This window comes from Heterocephalus glaber, unplaced genomic scaffold (assembly GCF_053883595.1).
Source record: "Heterocephalus glaber isolate CG9 unplaced genomic scaffold, H.glaber_assembly_v1.0 deba00001497, whole genome shotgun sequence".
NCBI lineage: Eukaryota > Metazoa > Chordata > Mammalia > Rodentia > Bathyergidae > Heterocephalus > Heterocephalus glaber.
The window spans coordinates 73,790,717-73,811,837 of NW_028258320.1; the positions used below are offsets into that span (position 1 = coordinate 73,790,717).

At 37.2% G+C, this 21,121-nt stretch overlaps 1 protein-coding gene across 30 annotated transcripts in view; it reads right to left on the reverse strand.

The window, feature by feature from the left end:
• The window catches only part of Add3 (adducin 3), a 127,544-nt gene that overhangs the window by 98,031 nt on the left and 8,392 nt on the right, over positions 1–21,121 (reverse strand). The window contains exon 2 of one of the 30 annotated variants that reach the window (XM_087185330.1): positions 19,609–19,681. The exons of 28 other annotated variants lie outside the window; for them this stretch is intronic. The gene's annotated coding sequence lies outside the window, so the exon portion shown is untranslated. Of the gene's footprint in view, positions 1–19,608; positions 19,682–21,121 lie in introns of those variants that run through there. One more of the 30 variants, XM_087185316.1, reaches the window with a different exon arrangement.

The following is a 21,121-nucleotide window of genomic DNA, read 5'->3' on the forward strand; positions in this document are numbered from 1 at the left end:
AGTTGCTCCACCTATGTTCTGGGACACACACTTTAAGAGTATTTAAAAATTGTTTTTCTTTTCACCTCACTAACTGAATCTTGCTCTGAATCAGCATCTGGGTAAACTGGGGTAGGAGAACTTTTAAATCAGGTGGTAACTTAGAGAAGAGGGTGAAAGAGGAGGTAAGGAACCGAGTAGGTGAGTGTGGCAAGCAGCAGCATGATTACCCTGGCAGAGTTAGGCAGCATCAAAGCCAGAAGCAACAGGCAAAGCAGTGAGAGATCTAGAGAGGGCCAGCTTTGAGTCTCTAACATCTGGAAGGTTTCTGGGCAGCAACAGGCAGGAAGCTGAAAGGAAGATGTTCAAGCTAGTCTACCTACCCAATCATCCTTTGTAATTCCCACTAGGAAAGAAAGCACGAGGCTTTATGAAAATATGACTACCCCCTTGCCCAAACTATCTCCGATCTGCCACATACAGCCAGAAATCCCTCAAAACATCATTTCTCAAACTTGAGTAATATATCGATTTTAAAAGGAAAAAACACACTAAAAAGCAGATCTATAAAGGTATTTTGGTACCTAAGATCTATGAAATGTGAAGCTAAGGCAAAAGAACAAAGGGAAGTGGCTAAGGGAGATATGACTTGGGCTCCAGGAGTTACTTCAGATCCTGTGTGCATATTCTAGCTGTGAATGCAGATCAAGTCAGCTTCTTAAGAAAGAATATAATGGATAGTGTATGGGCCCGATAGTAAATAAAACAGGCAGTAACTGTAAGAACTGGTTTAGTAAGAGAACACAGCAATGGGCCGGGGATTTAGCTCAGCGGTTTTGCCACCTGTGCGCGAGTGCAAGGACTCGAGTTTGATCCTTGGTACCCAAAAAAAAAAAAGAGAGAGAGAGAGAGAGATCACAGCAATAGCCCAAGAATGCAGTTTACTAAAAATGTGCGTCCTAAATACCTAAATGTACATGGCTTCTACTTTAGAAGATTAGAAGCCAGCAATTAAGCCTGCTGCTTATTAGCAAAGATCACTATATACAAGGTCTGGAGTTTTATTATAGTGAGACTTCTCCAGGTTAAATGTGACTTCAAACATTTTGTACCAAATAACAAGAATTTATTAAGGAGGTTGAAAACACACCATAGAGCAGTGGTCCCCAACCTTGTTTTGGCACCAAGCACCAGTTAAATGGAAGACGATTTTTCCAGAGATGGGAGTTAAAGGGGTGGGGGTGAGGTTTTAGTTTCTTTTTTTTTATTACTATGTTTGTGAGATATAATTACACTCCCCAGCCCTAGCATCCCTGCCTCAGCTCCACCTCAGATTTCAGATTGTAGGCATTAAATCCCCATAAGGAGCACACAATTGAGATCTCTCGCCTGTGCCTGCGCAGTTCAGAGCAGGGTTTATGCTCTGAAGGGACCCTGATGCCATTGTTGGTCTGATGGGGGTGGAGCTCAGGGAGAAACTCAAGAAACGGGAGGGGCTGTAAGTACAGAGAAGTTTCCTGTGCTCACTCACCTGCCACTCACCTCTGCTGTTCAGGCCAGTCCAACAGGTCATGGTACTGGTCTGTGGCCAGGGGCTTGAGGGCTCCTTTATAGAGAATATTTGAGCATATTTCTATATTTTTTTTACTTTCTAATAATATTTTCACTAGTTTTACTGACTTTATAAAATGATTTGCACTATTTAAGAACTACTAAAACATTTTTAAAAGTTAAACACATCTAGTAGCTCAGATAATCACTGAAACATCCATTATACATATTTCTTCACATATACACATTCAAATTTACATATCACACATACTATTCCATAAATTTGCCTACCTCACTTGTGACACCTAAGCAAATGAAAAACATATTTGTTATTGGCTGCATTATATTCCAATGATGTGTGCAGTTACCAAAATTTATTTGAGTGTCCCTTTCAAATCACATTCGGGTATCACGACTGGGCCTTTTGGCCAAGATTAAGTGTAAAACACATTCAAGTGAGCCAGGGTTTAGCTCAGTGGCACCACACCTGCATCTCAAGTGTAAGATTCTGAGTTTGATTCCCAGTACAGGGTGGGGGGCACATCCAGGTGTATTTCTAATTTTTTACTACTTTACAGATAATATTTTCTTCTTAATGCATATAACTTTTCATATTTGGACCCTATGGGTAAATTGTTTGGTGTAGGATTACTGACTCAAACATATAAATCCTATATATATATATATATACACATGTCTTTAGAAAATACAAAACAATGTGTTTTTAGAGAGCAGTTAGAGAAGAACTATTTAAATCAATAGATGAGAGGGTTTGTAAGAGCTGCATAAATTCCAATAAGAATAATGTTAAATGTTTTATTTTAATAAAACGGGTTGCAAAGTAATTCTTATACTGCTCTCCTAGGTTTGAGCCACAGTTCTTAAAACCTACTATTGAGTCCTCCAAGGTCTTTCTCTTCTCTTACTAGTTGGTTGTAAAATCTAGGGCAGGATTTGAAGGCTCTGAAGGATGGGAGCCACATGACAGCTGAGCTTGGGTCTCCTCACAAACTCTCTTTCACCCCATTTAATCCACACTGAAGTGCACATAATGAAAAATGTACTAGTATATTAACTCACCAAATTCTCCATGTTTATAAACATACATAGCCTATCCTAGTATAATAGGTTACCTTTAAGTGATAGTTTATTCTTGATTTTTATTTAATAACTTATTTCCCCAATATTTAATGAGTTTACATTTATAGGTATAAGCTATTTTTTTTTTGGTACTGGGGATCAAACTCAGGTCCTTGTGCTTGTGAGGCAGGGGCGGAACCACTGAGCTACATCCCCAGCCCTATATTATTTTTATAGTCAAAAATAAATATTGTTTTAAAAATAGACTGCTAAATGCACACAGTGAATGTTATGATAGTGCTTTCTTTGGATTTATGTAAATTTTTTGTGTATGTTTTTAAAATTTTATTGGTACATAATGATAACATTCATCACGGGGAATTTGTACCTGTACATGCTAATCTTGCTTTTTTCCCCATTCCCCTCTCCTCCCTTCAACCCCCTTCCCCTTGTTTACAAAAGCTTTGTTTCCATTTTTTTCCTTGTCCTTTCTTTCCTTTGGATTTATATAAATTTTTAAAAACTAAAAATTTATGATTTTAAAAGTAAATGAGATGCAATTAATTTTAAAAATTATTTTTATTAGCATGTGTTTGCAGTGCACAATAATGACATTCATCACAGGGAGTTGGTACATGCGTACAATATATCTTAATTTTTTTAACGTCCCATCTCCCGCCCTTCCTCCATCTCTTAGTCCCCTTCCCACCTGCAAAACATCAGTTAATTTCTTAAGAAGATGAATTACATGGCTAGTTTACTACCTGAGAATGCCACAAAAATTCCCCTCATCCCAACATCAAGGATCAGAAGAAGCTCTGAGGTAAGACTGAAACAGTGGTCAAGTGATTGGTGACTGACTAGCTATACACCTTGGGCAAATGCAGGAAATATTCCATTTCTCACTATGTAAAATGAGAAAGCCAAACTATATGACTTCTAAGTGTTACGATCAGTTTTTTCCAAGTAGCATTTTCATACTTTCTTATCACACACCTAGTATGTTCATACCTCTGTCTCCCAGAAAACATATCTGACAGTTTCTGGGAAGCAGAAAGCACTAGTCTGGTTAACCAGGCCCAGAGAGAGACTCAACAAATAGAGGCTGTAATGTCTGTGGCCAAAGCAACAGTTTCTTAAAGACAGGGAGCCTCTTTTTCATTTAACTTCTAATTCCAGGAGACTAGTTAAAAGACTTACTATCTGCTTCTTTTTTTTTTTTTTGTACCAGTGAATCAAACTCAGGACCTCGTGCTTGTCAGGCAGGCACTGTGCTGCTGAGCTACATCCCTGGCCTTGACTATCTGCTTCTGAGGGATGATCTGCACATCCTTTTATGAAATAGTATGCTGTGACCTAACAAGTCAATATGAATCGAGAAGATCACACATGATAGTACCTCAGAGGGTATAAGAATTTAAAAATTAAAATGGGGCTGGGGATTTAGCTCAGTGGCACCATGCCTGCCTGGCAAGTGCAAGGTCCTGAGTTCGATCCCTGGTACCAAAAAAATAAAAAACCCAATAAAAATTAAAATGTGACAACTTTAAAAGGAAGATGTACTTTCTAAACTATGAAAGGGAATGTTCTCATGATAAATAATTTGGAGAAAGCATAAAGAATTCCAGGATTGGTACTTTTCAGTTACAATAATATAAACTAACTCTACAGTACAATGCTGTTTTACTGTAGATGGTTTAAAAAACAAATATAAGAACCAATGCAGGTAAAACTAGTAAGAAGAACAGGAGGTAACAGGTGTTAGTAGGGATGAGGTGGCAAAAGAGACAAAAGGAAGAGAGAAGATTCAAAAAGGTTTCCTAATGTCTTTAAAAAAAAAAAAGGGCAGCACATCTCGCCTCTAACCAGCAATATCACAGGGAAACTCACCAGGATGCAAGTTACTGGGTCTTACTGCAGACTGAAGGAATCAGAAGGTGACCATAGGGGTCTAATTTTAACAAGCACTTCAAGTGCTTCTAATGCCTATACTAGTCCAAAAGGATTCACGCTATCACTGGTAGCAGAAAGGAGAGAGCGCCAGAGGACAGCAGACAGCTTTCCAAGTGTGGCTTTGGTTCTGCCAGCTAGTCTAGCTTGGGTTTCAAGCTGTTGGTCCCAGATGTTGGGCAATTCCTTCCTCGTGGAATTAATTTTAATAGTGAATTAATCCTTAGGCCTCCTCACCATGCAATATCCTTCAGAATAAACAGTTCTAGTCAATCTACTCCTTATTACCTTTGATTCTTTTCAAATATGGAATGCTGATGGGTAGGCTTGGGATGGAAGTAGAAAGGGAATATCCATGAAGATACAGCAGTAAGCTGGATCTGGTGGCATTGCCTGTACTCCCAACACTCAGGGAGGCTGAGGCAGAACTGCAAGCTCAAGCCTACCCTTGGTATTTAGTGAGACCCTGTCTCAAAATAAAAAAATGAAATAGGACTGGGGATGTAGCTCAGTGTGAAGGCCCTGGGTTTAATCTCCATTACTGCAAAACAAACAAATACAGCAGCAAGGGGGTGCTGAGTGGATGGATGGTTTGAAGAAAGGAAATAATAAAGATAAGAAAATTACCTTAAGGACAGTTTATTCTGCATTTTCTTTTTTTTTGGTACCAGGGATTGAACTTGGGGCCTTGTACTTGTAAGGCAGGCAGTGAAACCACTGAGCTAAATCCCCAGCCCCCTTAAGGACAGTTTAACGTAACACTAGGGGAAAAATGTTTATAGTTCAGCATGAAAGAATCCCTCTCTCAAAATTTCATTTGGTGTTTGATGGCCTAGTCATAAATACTACCTAACATTGAACATGCCATTTTTAGTGATTTCAGCAATGGTAAGCCAAAGCTAACATTTATGATTTTCAAATTCAACTGAAAATAAAATATTGTCTCATGATTTGGTTTTGTGACTTGGTTTGGTGGTTAATGGCAAGAGAACTTTTTATTTTCTGGTAAAATGCTACATTTTCAGACATGTCCCCAAACCTTAAACATAGCTAGTTAAGCTTTTTGTTGTTACTTAATTTATGTACTGGCTTATACTTAGAAATTTGTCTACAAATACAATAATATTTTCTATTACTCACAAAAAAGATATAAATTCCCAGTTTTCCAACTAAGAGATGATTCAAGACCCATATTTAGCCGTGACATGTAAAAAAAATTCTCAGATGTCATTTTTTAAAGAATTCATAGGAAGCAAAGAAATGCTTAAAATCCTTGACATACACTCAGGTTAGAAACTCTAAATAGTAGGTTTTGATATAGATAAGTAACCTGTGCATCCGTAAAATATCATTGTCTAGGGTGAATTTCAGAACCTCATTTAAAATAACTGATTATAAAACAGTTTCTTGTATTATTGAAATGTTTGATTTTTCCTTTCAATTCAAAAGAAAACAACCACAGATTTAACTGCCATCAAAACATCGCTAATAGCTGAATTTAAAATAACTGAAGATTATTTTATTCTTGAAAAAATATACAATTCAAATCATAAAACAAGGGCTGGGGATTTAGCTCAGTGGTTCCGGCGCCTGCCTCCCAAGCGCAAGGTCCCAAGTTCGATCCCCAGTACCAAAAAACAACAACACACACACACAAATCATAAAACAGCTTGGCTAAAGAAATACAAAAGTAAATAATTTTTTTGTTTAAACAAAAACACCAAAATGCCTGAATATTCATGTCAATATTAATAAGACACCCCCTACAGAGATTAACGTTTCTATGCAAAATGGCCTTATAAATACTGATTTTAAAACAACTTTTTTTTTTTTCCATCTAGTTTATGGGTACATTTTAGGTATACAATACAGTTACATTCATCACTGGGATCTTGTATCTTTACATGATGTATTTGGTTCTTATTTTTTCCCCATTCCCCTGCCCTCCCTTCACCCCACCTCCACCCTTTCCTACTTGCAGACTTTGTTTCCATTTTTTCTTTTTCTCACGTTTTTCCTTTTCCTTTCTTTCCTTTCTCCTACCCCTCCCACTTCCCTTACTCCTTTAGACATTTTCTCCCTATTTCACAATATCAATTATAAATTTTGATTCTTTACACTTTTAGTTTTTCACACCAGAGAAACTATTTGGTATTTACACGTGTGTCCTATTTATTTCACTTAAAAAAGTATGGCCTCAATGTGCATCCACTTAGCTACAAATGTCTCCAGTTTCTCATTCTTTACGGCTCAGTAGTACTCCGTTTAAAAAAAAAACCACATCTTCTTTACCCAGTCTCCATTTGATGGGCTTAAAACAACTTTTATTTAAGTATTATATTTCCCAAATACTTAAATAGTAAGTATATTTGTAACTACCAAATTTAATTTTAATTGTGAATTTTCAAGAAAAGAAAATTCACAAAAACTTTGAAGTCTGCTAATTCATGATTCAAGGGCACTCGCTTGCGTGTGTTCTACAAAACAACAGTTCCACTACAAAGATTGATTTTTCTAAAGAATGATTTCTATGATCTACTGCCATATTTAAATGGAGATAGACTGAAATTTTAAAAAAAGATAAAGTGGTAATTAATAGCATTGCTTCTCAGTCTTTGCTATTCTAAGGTGCATTATGAATCTTTAAGAGAAAGAGTATACAGAATGTAGTTCTCTAAACAGATTTGGAACTATTTTTCCTGGGAAATCTCTTAGAACTAATGATTTACAGATCATATTGTACAAAATGCTACGCGAGCATGAGGTTTCTTCATGTGAAAATGACAATGTATTATTATACTGACACATGGTTAATTTCAGACCCATATTAGTTCTTCAAGTCTAATGTCATCTTTGATCCTTTTCATTTGTACCAAGTGGCCTCTGGGTCAATCTACCTTTCTTAAACAGTATGAGTTTATAACTATCCTTATGTAGAAAGCTAATTGTTTACACTATTTATTAGACTTTTGTTTTTCTTGTGGTACTAGAGATTGAACCTAGGGCCTTGGTCCTGAGGTATACTCCCAGACCTTTTTATTTTATAAATTTTGAGACAAGGTCTCACTAAGCCACTGTTCGCAAACTTGCAGTCCTCCTGCCTCAGCCTCCCAGAGTGCTGGGATTACAGGTGTGCTCACCATGCCCCACTTATTTATTAATTTAATCCATCTGCACTTCCATATCTTTCTTATTCATAGAGATTAATGGAAGAAGCAAGTTACGATGCCAGGAACTCAAAGTAGAAATGAAAAACAATTGAGTAAAGTATGATGAATTTATTGTTCTTGCTGTTATTTTCCCAATAGTAAGAACACAATATATAAGCATGAAGTATATAATATTTGGACTACATACATTTTTGTAATAGTAAATAAAATTTTTGGAAATTTTAAAATCAACTGATCTTTAAGTAATTGTACACCAGGAACACCATCCCCCTATGAATTCTGTTCCCCAGATATGCTCCATCTGCCAGCTGGATCCCAAGCAAATTTCATACCAGTGCTTGGCAAAATATTCTCATATCCAGCATTTTACATGGAACACAAATTAGAGATGCAGCCTGGGATTGTCCTGATAGAAACATGAATGTATTCAATTAATCTTTTTGTTAAATTTGATAGGTGAGCAATTTAAATAATACTTCAACTGCTGTGCTTTAATTCTGCATGCATCTATTCGGTTACTAGTCTGTTGGCATCCAGCACAGGATTAGGAAAGCCTGCCATCTGGTAGTTATAGCAACCCTTTCTTAACTTGGTTGGAAGTTGGAAGATGAAGACTATGAGCCTCAAAGAAATCCAAAACAAATGTAATACTGTGAATATATAAAAATTAAAACAATAGCTATCCAACAGAGCTTTTCATTCAGAGAAACATCATGTGTATACCCATTATGTAATTGACCAGTTTTAAAGGGGTTAAAGGGACGAGTGATTAAGTAGGTAATTAGGTTCACATTCCCCTCACCCACAAGGCTGCCACTGTCTCTTTTATAAAGCCAGGGATGAAAGCCAAACTGGCCCTATTTAAGTTGGCCATTTAACTCTCATTTCTCTTAAGCATAACATGGGTGGTTCTTGCATACACTTTTTTTCCTCCCAGTAAGTTTTACGTAGGTAATACTTCAGATAAGGAGTAAATAATTAAGTCTACAGTATTAATAACAATATATACAGCATATGAGCATGAACAAAGTCTTTTCAACTTCTCATGCTCTTACTCATAAAAGAAATCCAGAGAAGAAAGATAATGATTATCTCAGATTCTATAATCGCCTAAGGTTACAGGGTTAGGGTAATGATAGTTAGAAAAACTGAATCCAAAGCACCTAATTAAAATTTTTATTTTCTTTCTAGTGAATCAGCTTCTTTCCTGAAATAACAGTATCTTACATAGCTCTTAGTATCATCAATACATGTTTTAAGAGTGCTGCCCACTTTGAACTTGCCTAAGTCTTTTGTTGCCCGCTTCCCTAGTCTTTCACCCTTCAAAGCTCTTTGTTCTTCCTTTTCTCTATCTTTCCAAAGTCACTACCACTTACTGGAACCTGAGTGAAGGTAGGAGAGTGAGTGAATGCAGCATCCAGCCTTCCAGAGCAGATGTGATCACATCTATTCTAATTTAGCAACTAGTATGCCAACACACAATTTCCCTTTGCTCTCATTCTTAATGCAACAATGTCAAGGACATGGCCTTTAAGAGATGACCTAGGATTATACAAAATTTATCCTGCTTAATATGCTTATTCTATCCCATTATTTTACTTCAACCCTCTTTGTTTATAAAAAGCCCCTTCTTATACAGTCGGTCTTCTTTATATGATATTCCTGGTATTCAGAGGAGAGTCTTCTTGTATTTCTTTCTGAAGGCAACTGAAATATCTTTGTGGACTGATTTTCACAATGAGAAAGATGCTCTGTCACAGGCTTTAGGTGATCTATACTGCTCAAAGACTCATTAAACGTAAGTCTCTCTTGAAGGTTGCTAGGAAAGTAGTAAGTGGTTTCGCCACAAAAAATTCATGTGAGGTTAATGCATACACTAGTTAGCATAATGCAACTGCTCCACAATACATACCTATTTCAAAACATGAGGTTGTACATGATAAATATAGTTTAGTCAATTAAAAGCATTTTGGTTTTTTTCCCAGACAAGGTCTTGCTATGTAGTTCAGGGTAACCTTGAACCATGTAGCCCAGACTGTCCTTGAACTCACGATGATCCTCCTCCTCAGCCTCCTAAGTGCTGAGAATACAGGTATATGCCACCATTGCTGGATGTTGGTTCAATTTTTTAAAAAACTAAATTCTCTCCATGAACTCTTGGGCCACTCTTTAAGTACCAAATTGGGGGGTGGGGGTGGCTTGGTGCAAGGGGCGCTAAAATCATTTACCAAAACAAAGGAAATCAACTCAAGGATCCTAAGCAACTCTCAGTCAACACCATTTGGCAAGTGACCCCTCTATATACAGCACTCTGCTTCATATTAAAGGGCACATACAGGAAATACAAAACAATGAGGCTACATTAGCTGAAAGAACACTGGTTCTAGAACCAGGCAGACAGCTGAAATCCTGATTTTTGTCACTTCGTAGTTGGCCCAGGGCAAAGACAAAGGTATTTGAATCCGTTTCTTCATCTTATAAATCTTGCGGAATTGATGTGAGGATTCGAGATTTTATCTGGTACATCCCAAGTGCCCAATGAATACCAGCTATAAATTTATTTTTTATCACCTGTCTTAAAGCTGGTGATCAAGAGTTAGCAAACAAACATTAGAGATAGTGGAGTGACCTTTTTCTTTTTAATATATCAACTGGAAGAGTTAGAGGAGAGACAGTGGCTGCTTGTAGGCAATAATTCTCAAAACAAAACTGTAATACACACTGACCCAGGCAAGTCAGCTGGAATAGGTGTATCTAAAGAATACTGAGGGAGCATTCCCCTGAACCTCTGCAAGCTAAGAAAACAACATAATCTCTTTTTCCTTATGACAGTAATGTTAAAATATAACGTGAGCCATAAATGCCAGCCATATATATACTTTAAAATTTTCTGGTAGCCACATTATACAGTAAAAAGAGGCAGGTTAATTTTAATATTTTAGTTAATGAAATAACAGTCATCATTTCAAAATTTAATCACAATTTAAGAATTGAGTTATTTTACATTTTTGTTACTGTACTAAGTTTTCAAAGTCTACTGTATATTTTACAATACAGCACATCTTAGGACCAGCCACATTCAAGTGGTCAACAGCCACATGTAGCGAGTGGCTATCTTATGAACAATGGAGCTCTGTAATTTTGGCACCGAGCCTGGACCCAAACCAAAGAGTCTATTCTACCTAATACTACCTGCTTCACAAGTTAGCCTCGTCAGTGATGGTGAACCCTTTAGAGCTTTCAATGATACGAACAGCCCGCTGCCACACGCATGCTGTAGGTTCACCACCACTGCTCTAGATCCTAGCCACTGAAACTCATCTCACAAATCTTTTTCAGGCTGCCAACAAAATCTGCTTGCCTTGTTTACTATAATGGTAAGACACCTGTGTATCAAAAATTCACAGTCAGTTATGACATATACACAAGTATTTAGCTAATAACTGTTGTTGGGAGCTGTAGAAATTGGTGGAGGAATGCCAGTCATATCAATCAACACCATTTCCTGATTGCACTTCAGTAGGGTATATGCCAATCTGTGTATTTCTTAAGAAGAGCCACTAATGTAAAAGTTTTGACAATTTTCAAAAGGTTGACAACTCTAAGACTCTTTTATCTCTGAAGTGTGGCGATACTCCACATATTTGGTCAATATGCCTCTAGGTGTGTTAAAATTACTTAAGTTCAATTAAATTATAAACAACTTTCAATCAGTTAAGAAAAGTCTATGTCATATGTTTTGCTTCTTTGCAGTTCAAAAAATACTTTCAAAGTATGTCATATAAAGTGTAGCTAGGGCTGGGGATTTAGCTCAGTGGTTCCATTGCCTGCCTTGCAAGCACAAGGTTCCGAGTTCGATCTCTGATACCAAAAAAAAAAAGTGCAACCAGATTCTGTTGACACAGAACTGGATTTTCAAATGTGACTGATTTCTAAGAACACTAACAGAGATGAGAACTACGTTATGGTGAGTGTAAAGTTTTGAAAAGTTCATACCTAATTTAATCATCTATTCAGAACTCTCCATGCTTTCGTATACTTCAATATTTATTTCAACTTTCAAATAAATTTCTCAAAATGCATAGCAAATCAAATACATGTGATTGGAAACTCCTGCCTCCTAAATAAGACTCAGCACTCAGCACACAGCTGATGTCATAAAAAGTTCCCATTCTATCTAAAAACATGAATGACTGAACAAGGACAATACACCATTTCCATTATAATATCAAAGTCACCATTCAGAAGTTTTTATTTGAGTTACTACACATTATAACACAATCTGTTACTCTGTAAACTGACCTCCCAAAGTAGATGTAAAACATTTAAATTCTAAATTGCAATAACCTTTCTGATGAAACTTAAAGAAATGAAACAAAATATCTAGAAAATGTATACATAGGAAAAGATGAAAAGTTTGATTATTGAGATTGTTCTCTTAAATCAAACAAATGCAGAAACAAAAATGTTACTGGTTAGTGAATAAATACACTGAAATAAAATCAATAAAATATTTTTTTTATAATTTAAACAATGCAGAGTATGAATAATTCTACATCATTTCCTGAGCCTTTCAGATAGCAGCTGTGAATCAAAACCTCAACTAGGGCTGGAGATGTAGTGGTAGCATGGGTGAGGTCCTGAGTTTGATCCCAACTATGACAAACAAACAGCAGCAGCAACAAACACCCACCTCAATTATTCTGGTCAACCACTGATGCCCAGTCAACTTAGTAAATGGTCTGTTTCCTTAATATTTTTCTACATTCCTTTTACACTTATCTCCTCACTCCTTTCTCACAAAGGGGGATGTAAATAAGCTGCAAACAGTTAGTAAATACATATTGTGTGTAACAGATACTATATGTGTGACCAAAATATACAGTGAATGTTTAAATTTTTTAAATTATTACAGTAATTTTTTTTTTTTTGGTACCAGGGATTGAACTCAGGTCCTTGCGCTTGCGCGGCAGGTGGTGAAACCACTGAGCTAAATCCCCGGCCCCTATTACAGTAATTTTAATCCCTCTCAAAATAATCTCCCTTGCTTCAAAGACATTTATTCCATTATTCAGGCCACTTAGCAGTTCTGGAAGTCTTCTTTTGTGACTATGAGGTGTGACCAGAAATTATGGTGAATACTGGTGCTGAGTGCCATCCAACAGAAAGGAGGGCTCATGAAAACATTACGGTGTGTTCTCATTTACTTTATTCATTGGCTCTGGACTGTGTGACTCATGGCTCGTTCCTAAAGTCAAAATGACCATGAAAGGTAAACACTTTGAGTCAATTCAAGACATCAAAGCAGTCACAACAGCTCAACTAAAGACACTCTTGAAAGAGTACTTCCAGAACTGCTTCAGAAAGTGGCCCAGCCTTTTTTTTTTGAGACAGGGTCTCACTATGTAGCTCAGGCTGGCCTTGAACGCATGGTGATCCTCCTGCCTCAGCCTCCCGAGTGCCGGGATCACAGGCGTGTGCCACTACACCTGGCCTAGCACTCCATTACTAATCTCAAAGCCATTGCCTTAGTTTATTTGCTTACCATTAAATGCCTCCTAACTTGACTCCTTGCCAACACTCACTCTCTCCATCATTGTGTTTTTATCACCAATGCTCTCACACATTTGATTACACCTCTAATCAATTTAAACAGGTGCCACAGAATAAAACCTAAATTTCTTAAAATAGCACCCAAGGCCTGTAAAATCTGATGCTGTCAACTCCTGTTTCTACTTCCTCTCCATCACACACCTAAACGGCTTTGTCATTTTATTACATTGGCCTGTAATTCACCTTTCTCCCAGACAGTTGAAATCCTACTGGACCTTTTCAGGCATAAATCAAATGCCAGCCCCCACCCCAAACTGCTTCTCCCCAATTGCATAAGTATCCCTTTTCTGGGCCCAATTGCATTTCCTTTAAAATGCTGCTACAGCATAGTTCTTAGGATGATGTTGGAGTCAGTTACATAAAAGTCTAACTTCCCTGTCACAGTTCTTGCATGGTTCACATATGTGCCCTTCAAATGCTGAAAATATATTAAGCCATCCATATAACAGGCATCAAATAATATGTACTACTTTTAGAACTTTTTATTGTACAAAAGAAAAAAGATACTTTTTTATTTCAAAATAAATTTAGGGGTAAACTTTATGGTATAAGATTATATCTCAGTAAAAATTAGGATTAAAGAAAAGTGGTATATGAAAAGTAAAGATAATCCTTTCATGTGCTTTCTAAACAGGCAAATCTTTGATGGTAATGTTTTTAAATAAGGTAAGTATCATTTTGAGTTTGCTAAAAAAAATATTGCAAATTGAATGCTCCTTATTTTAAAATTATAGGTATAAAAAAACAAGCTGCCTTTATTGACTTAAGGTCTCATAAACTTACTTATTAGCTGCTTCCTGCTCTCTGAAACACACAGACATGATAATCATAAAGCCTTCTTTTGCTTATTTAGGTCATCTCCATGAAAATGAGTATTAAAGAAATTAGACTCATCCTTGAGTTATCACAAACTACCTCCTGATTTCTATTTGGACAAGCTAAGTATCTTCACTCAGCCTCATAAGCAAACCAAGCTAAACCAGGTTGGGTGTGGTAATTCTTGCTTCATTCATCTCTCCTGGGAAAGCAGTTCTGCTTTAGATAGCAGGTACCCATAGGTTGTTTTATTTTTCTGTACACAGGAGTGCACACACAAACATTTTTCCTTTTATCCTTTAAAAAATCAAGATATAATCCATTTATCATAAAATTTAGTCTTCAAATTGTACATTGCAGTAGTTTTCAGTATATTCACATTGTCCACACATCACCATTCTCTAATTCCAGAACTTTTTCATTGCCCTGAAAGGAAACCCAGTGCCCATTAAGCTGTCCGTTCCTATCTCCTTCTGTAGTTCTTGGCTACCACTAATCTTTCTGTCTCTACAGATCCACCTATACTAAACATTTCATACAATGGATGGAACCATTCAATCATGGGGCCTTTTGTGTCTGGTTTCTTTTATTCAGTATAATGTTTAGAATGTATTTGTACGTCATTCTTTTTAATGACTGAATGTCTTAGTTACTTTTCTCACTGCTAAGATAAAATACGAGACCCCTAAAGGTAAAGGAAGAAAGATTTATTTGGCTCAGAGTTTCTACAGGTTTCAGCTCATAGTCGGCTGGCTCCAAGGCAGGGTGGCATGGCAGAGGGGCACTGCAGAGGAGAACCAATTCATGGCAGGCAAAAGCCAGCGAAGTAGCAAAGCAGCAGCAGCAAGCAACCACAGCAGCCCTCTTTCTTTCCCTTATATTCCATGCAGGCTACCCAGGTAGCACTCACACCCAGGGTGGGGTACCCTTGAACCCAGCATCACACACTCTAGAACTAGCCACCTCTAAAAAGCCCTACCTATGCCTGCATGAGGCTTTGTGGGGAACATCTACATACAAGCGATAACACTGAATAATATTCCACTGTTTGGATATACCACATTTATCCATTCATCAAGCCCAAGAAGACATATGGGCTATTTCAACTTTTTGGCTATTATGAATAAGGCTGCTCTGAACACTGGTGTACAAATCTTTTGTGGGAACATGTGTCTTCCACTCTCTTGAGTATAACAGATACTTGTAGAACTGCTGGGCCATAATGACATTTCTAATGTTACCATTTTTACCAAGTTAAGTTTGAGGAAGAACCAAACTGTTCAACTTACAATTATATATATATTTTGGTACCAGGGATTGAACTCGGGACCCTGCACTTGAGAGGCAGGCAGTGGCACCACTGAGCTAAATCCCCAGCCCTATTCTTACATTTTTAAAGGGCAATAAAGAATGATGTTTTTATTCTCATATTTTGTTTGCAAATTGTCCTGTCCGTAGAGGAAAACATTTCTTTTGAGATCAAGGGTCTTTAGAAATTAAAATATAGAACAGGGTCTGGTTAGCACTTGGAGGAAAACTGCTGGGGAATACCAGGTGCTGTGTGTAGGTTTCTGACCTCTTTCTCTCTTGAGCCGGACATGGTAATGTACACCTCTAACTCCAGCTACTCTGGAGGCTGAGGCAGGAGGATCACAAATTTGAGGACACCTTGAGCAGTTTAGTGAGATCCTTTCTCAAAAAATAAAAAAGGCCGGGGTGTAGCTCAGTGGCAGAGTATTTGCCAATCATGTGTGAGACCCTGGGTTCAATCCCCAGTAACGCGCGTGCGCGCGCGCGCGCACACACACACACACACACACACTACAATAAATTCAAGGCTTTGTAGGATAAATTAAGGCCCTTGAAAGAATAAAGATGTACAGTACAGAAGTATCTCAAACTCTTACTGGAGCAAAGTTTTTATTCCAGCCATCAAAGGGATTAAATATGAATTCTTTTTAAAAAATGGAGAAGGAAAATAATATCAACTCTCGAGATTATAGTCAGCCTGTAACCATCCATTGATTTCCACTCAGTGCAACTTTCAAATAAATGTCTCTAACAGACATTTCAAACCTAATAATATCTTAAACCAAACTCCTATTCTCTCTCATTCTCCAGGCTTGATTCCTCTCTCATATAACCCCATATCCCAGTTAGAAATTCCCATTGGCTCTATGTTCAAAATACAACCAGAATCCAATCAAATCATCACCCCTACCAGACACATCGTCTCTCACCAAACTTATTTCACTGGCCCCCTAAGTAGTCTCCCTGTATCCATACTAGCTCACTATGGTCTAGTCTCAAAATATAAGGATAAGTAACAAATCCCCTTTTAAAGTTCATGTCAGATTGTATCACATTTCTGTTCAAAGTCATCCGGCAGCTTCCATTACCCCTTCCTCATTCTTTTTCATCCATGCCAGTTATGCATGAGCCTCAAGGACTTTGGCCTGTTGCTTCCTCTGCCTGCAACCTTCTTACCTCAGACATCTATATACATGCTCAGTCCTCACCATCAAGTCTTTTGTCACATGCCACCTTATTGGTGAGGACCTGGCCTCACCACTCTTTTTAAATTTACAATCATGCACCAAAAAAGCTTACTTTATCTTCTTGCCCTGCTCTATATTTCTCTACAATATTGAGCACTAATATCATATATCCTTTACTTATTTCTATTTTTTTTTTGGTACCGGGGATCGAACTCCGGACCTTGCGCTTGCGAGGCAGGCGGCAGAACCACTAAGCTAAATCCCCAGCCCTACTTATTTCTATTTACTCTCAAAAATATAAAGTCTATTATGGCAGGAAGGTTTGTCTGTTTTGCCTACTGCTGAATTCTGAGCACTTACATGCTTAATAAATATTTGTTGAACAAACAAGTGAACAAATGAAAGGAAATATGAAATTGTTCAAAAAAGAAGGGCTAAAACAGAGATCAGAGAAATATTTATGAGGAAATAACATTACTAAACATAATAAAGTCAGGGTGGGAATGGAAAGCACAATTTCTGGAAAAATATACCACAACATTTCTTCAGTTTGTTTTAGGAAAACTTGCTATCCTGGCCCATTTCATTGTTTTTGGAAAAGATCTGTCCACTGCCAAGGGCCCTTAGCTTCTGGAGAACTGAAACTAGTGGAGTTGATGAGTTCCCGGAGTGATGATATCCTTCTCTCCGTTGCCACACATACAGAGAGCCAAGGATTTCCATGGTACTTGCCTTATACTAGACCCATTTCCAGGGTTCAGTCACAAGCATCTAGGCCAGTTTCCAACTAAAACCACTAGCTAGTAAAATTCACCTTTGGAAGTGAAGTCATAGCACCTTCAAGCTGAAATGAATCTTAAATTGATGTACCCCCTTCACATACTGTGTACAAGAAAACTAAAGTAAAAAAGTTATCTGTTCAAAATGTCTTAAACAGTTATACTAAGTATTTTTCAAATAGTAAATACTGTGCATAAGTAAGTCTGAGTTTAGAAAATTCACTCTGGAACCACTCTTCTAAAATTTGAAAACTGGTAGTTATTTTATGACAATTTTAAATAAAAATGGTCATATCTCATAATATCAACAATTCTATTGTACACATGAGATTTAGAAGTTGCAACAGACACTGGTAGCATTTATTTATATTCTAGCATTTGGCAAACAAAGTAAATAATGGATACGATGGTTAACTTTGATTGTTAACTTGTTTGTCAGCTTGACTGGATTGAGAAACACCTAGCATATTAATAAAGCACACTTCTGGTTGTGTCTGAGAGAATGTTTCCAGAGACAACTAGTATCTGAAATAGCAAAGTTGTGGAGCAACACCATCCAACAGGATAGATGCCTGGATAAAGCAAAAAACGAGAGGAGAAAGACCATTAACCCAGGCTCCCTGGCTCTTTTTCTCTCTCTTCGCTTCCCGGCTGCCCTGAGATGAGCAGCTTTCCTTTGCCACACCCTTCTGCCATGATGTTTTTGCTTTATTCCAGCACTAAAACAGTGAAATCAGCTGACTATGCACCGAAACCTCTAAAACTGAGCCAAAATAAATCTTTCCTCTTTAAATTGTTATTCTCACAGAGGGAAAGCACTATTTGTCACAGCAACGGAAAGCTAACACAATGGACAAATGCAGATATTTTTAAAACATACATCTTTTCCAAAAAGGAGACTTTTCTTGTCTAGTGTTGGGAATTATGATGATTCCCAAAGTTTTCTGGGAGGTATATGGTCAAGTATAATTCCTTACATATGAAGAGGAGGAGACAGAAGCCCTAAAAAGGTGACTGGGTTTAGGATACTCAACACAAAGCAATGAACTCATTTAGAAGTTTTTAGATATAGCAAAACAAGGATTTCCAATCTTCTAAAGTAATAAGGATATCTTTTAAGGTCAGAATATGTTAAACAAACAAACAAACAAGAACACCACTCGATAGTTACCAGGTATTAGGATACATGAATTCAATAAAGTATCGGTACATATGTATATATGAAGCATGGTACTCATTCGGTGTATGTACCTAACATGCATAAGAACAAGTTTCCACAGGACCTCAGACTGGCATATGATTGACTTTTACTGTGCTGTGGATACAGAATATTATTGCCATGTTGAAATGCTACCACCTAAAAAATATTTAGGAGTGAGCAAAACATAGAAAGACAACTAACAAATCCTCAACTTACCATTGCCACAAAAAATAAACAGAGCAGAAAACACTTCAAGTAACTCAACCTCTCCTCCCTAGAAGTAGTATGTTTTAAGTACAATGGCTATGGGTGGGTGAAACAATTCACTTCATGGTTCAATAAACTTCTTATGGTTTTAAATTAATAAAATAGCAAAAGGAATGTCAACAAATTTACATTGTAGGAAAAAACAAATAGCATTTGACAGTCTACCTCATGTATACTTCCTGACTGTAGTGAAATCTCAATCCTATTTACCCATTTAACCATGCATCCAAAAAAAAAAGGTAGCCAGGGATTTAGCTCAGTGGTTCTGCACCTGCCTTGTAAGCTCAAGGCCCTAAGTTCAATCCCCAGTATTAAAAAAAAAAAAAAAGTATTTTCCAGTGAAGGCAGAAATATTCTAACCTGGATTCAAATCTTTTGTTCAGTCACCAACAAGAATAAGCTTAAATAGATCAGCAGTACAACATAGTGTTTACGGATATTAGCCCTGAGCTCAAATCTTGTCTCTGCCATTCATTAACTACAGTACATGCTACTGGTTAAATTTCTTTACTAAACTTCAGGTAACGTATGTAAAGTGCTTAACATGATTCTTGGCAGGTTTTAAGGGTGGAGAAAAATGGTTTCTAAGTAATGATGTATAATAAATACACAACAATAATCTACTACAGGAAAAATTTCTGAGCTTCCTTTTCATTTCATATTGTCAAGTTCCTTCTTATCTACCTCTGACAGTTCTACTCTACCTTCATCCTCCATGGACCTTCAAATGGTTTTGCTACCTCCAGTTCTATCCATGGCTACTACAACAGGCAGTTTCTGGAAAACAACAAACAATAACAAAAACATAAGACTACCAGTATACACCAAAACAACAACAAAATACACTGCCAAATAATTCACTCAATTGGAAATCATCACTTTAGAAACTGAGACAAAGAAAAAAGGGCAAGAAAAAAAAAAGTCAAAGTATTCAAGTACTTCATTACTGTCTGCAGAAGCCATCAATAACCAGACCTCCTAATGAAAAACACCTCAGTAAAATAATTTTCTTCACCACTTATTTAATGATTTCACCATTGCTAGATTGTTTTTAATGTAAGTCCCAACAACTTCTTAAAGTTTCTCCTCTTCCATGCATTCCAACAAGTGTGGAATTAGTTCTTCATCATGTGTTTAGGCCTCCTGTTGGGAAACATAATTAAAATTAAGCAGGCAACAATTCCACTTGGTACTAAGATCCCATTAAATCCTGCAAATGAGGCTGGACCTGGTTTCTCTAGAGTTCTGCAAGGAAAACTCAGGGGCTGCTCAAGTTGATGCTGGCCATTCAGTAGATGGCACTGTTCCCTTGGAGTGCAAATTAAATAAACTCCAAAAAGCCTGTGCTGTGACATTCAGGTGTGATACAAAACAGGATTCCTTCTTTAAAGCACTTAACTGAGTCACAATCCCTCCAGAAATGCATTCATCAAAAGTCGATGGGTCAAACTAGATACTTTAAAAGAGCAAAGGTAAGTTTAGATTGTCATAAGACGTCAGGTACAATATAAAATCATCTACCTCACATGATTACCAAGTAATCAGAGGCTTGAGCCTTTACTATGTCACACAAATACACTGTTCTTATTCAGGCATAAAAATGTTTCTTCCCTATTGCATTCTGCAATAGCTGTGAAGCCGATCAGTGGCTAGGATCAGGCCCTTGTCTATCACACATTTGGCATTAGGGTGTCTAATGGCAGCAAAGAACTATAACTTTATTATTATCAACATTCACTAAGGTAAATGAAGAATGCATTATGTTCAACATCCTGATTGAAGATAATTTTTGATACCTATTTAAATAGATCAAGCATTTTAATACAAAAATCAGTATGGATCTAATTTTTTAAAAAGTATTTAAAGGTATATGAATTCTGATTCAGCAATGACATGTATTTTACTCTAATACTGAATGCTTCCCAACTATAAGGTTTTTCATGCTTCTGTTTCAGAGATCTTTCTTAGGAATCTAAAAAAGTAGACCTCTACAGTAATGGAAGAAAATTCCTTTCACTGCAATCTCCACTTGAAAGTCAACTTTTCACCCGACAGGACTCACTTTATAACTTGTACCTTTCCCTAAGAGAGACAGAACACTGCCCTGACAATAAAAATCATGAGAGAGCTGGGCATGGTGGCACATGCCTGTAGCTCCTGCCATCTCAGAAGCTGAGGCAGGAGGATGGCAAAGTTGAGCTCACCCGGTTAATTTAA